Below are 1,244 nucleotides of genomic sequence, written 5' to 3'. Positions count from 1 at the left end.
CGGGAGCACGCTGTATGGATGTGCACGCCCCCCGTGTGAATGAGCCCTAACTGAACATAAACCTTTCCTATCGCAAAGTCTACAAGTTCAGTGTTCGCTGTCAGGGAATTGCTCTGCAGCCTCCAGCTGTGACACCAAGGGCAGGGAGTGCAATATGCTGCAGAAAGGCTTTTTTACTTTAAAGCCAGCTCAAGTTTAAACTGACTAAACATACTCCAGGTGCTTCGTCCAAGTCTTACAGTTCATCTTCTTTAGAAAGCAGCCACAGCCTGAGTAGAAAGGTCTCCCCCCCCCCCCCTGTACCCTTTCCTCAGCGGACCCTTTTTTTGTGTGCAAGCAGTGGTCCCTCTGCAGAAGACACAGCCCTGGTAAGTCAGACCTATACCGTTGTGCACCAAAACAAAATGCATTCAAGGTCTTGCATTTTTTTTCATCAGGAAGTAGCCACAGACTGAGTAGAAAGGCCTGTCCCCTGCCAGCATACTATGGAGAAGGACCCATATGTGGAAGCTGTAGTCTGTCTTCAGAGGTCTGACCTTAGTAAGTCACAGCCAGAGTTCTCCAATCAGCAGCGAGAATGAGATTTGCTTCCAGAGCTATAGTGTCTGATTGACTGGAGGAGGTGTGGGAACTCAGCAGTGAGACCGCTGCTTCCACACAAAGAGAGCAAAGGTCCTTCTCTGCAGCACGCTGGCAGGGGACGGGCTTTTCTACCTCGGCAATTACTTCTTCTAAAAGAAAACAAACTAAGGCCCCGCGTTACCAATATTACTTTACTGGCAATGGTGTGCCATGACTGGAGTGCAATATTTGTGTCAAGCGCGCTCTGCTGCAGCTGTGACGGCGCATTTCCCATGCACAGGCTCGCTTGTAGGTAAGCAATCCTTAAACTGCAGCATGCGGCACTTTATAAAATGTCAGCCCCGGACGTCTGACCCCACCAGTGACAGTGAGGGCAGAGAGGTCTCGGGGCGGTGTCAGGGAAGGCCCGGACTTCTGTGAATGATCCGCCTCCTCGGAACGCGAATGAGCCCTCCCGGGAACGCGAGTGAGCCCTCCCCGGAACGCGAGTGAGCCCTCCCCGGAACGCGAATGAGCCCTCCCCGGAACGCGAGTGAGCCCTCCCCGGAACGCGAGTGAGCCCTCCCCGGAACGCGAGTGAGCCCTCCCCGGAACGCGAGTGAGCCCTCCCCGGAACGCGAGTGAGCCCTCCCCGGAACGCGAGTGAGCCCTCCCCGGAACGT

The sequence above is a fragment of the Nanorana parkeri genome, unplaced genomic scaffold (assembly GCF_000935625.1).
Source record: "Nanorana parkeri isolate BGI_ZX_2015 unplaced genomic scaffold, ASM93562v1 scaffold1507, whole genome shotgun sequence".
NCBI classification, from domain to species: Eukaryota; Metazoa; Chordata; class Amphibia; order Anura; family Dicroglossidae; genus Nanorana; species Nanorana parkeri.
This window is presented reverse-complemented; position numbering follows the sequence as displayed.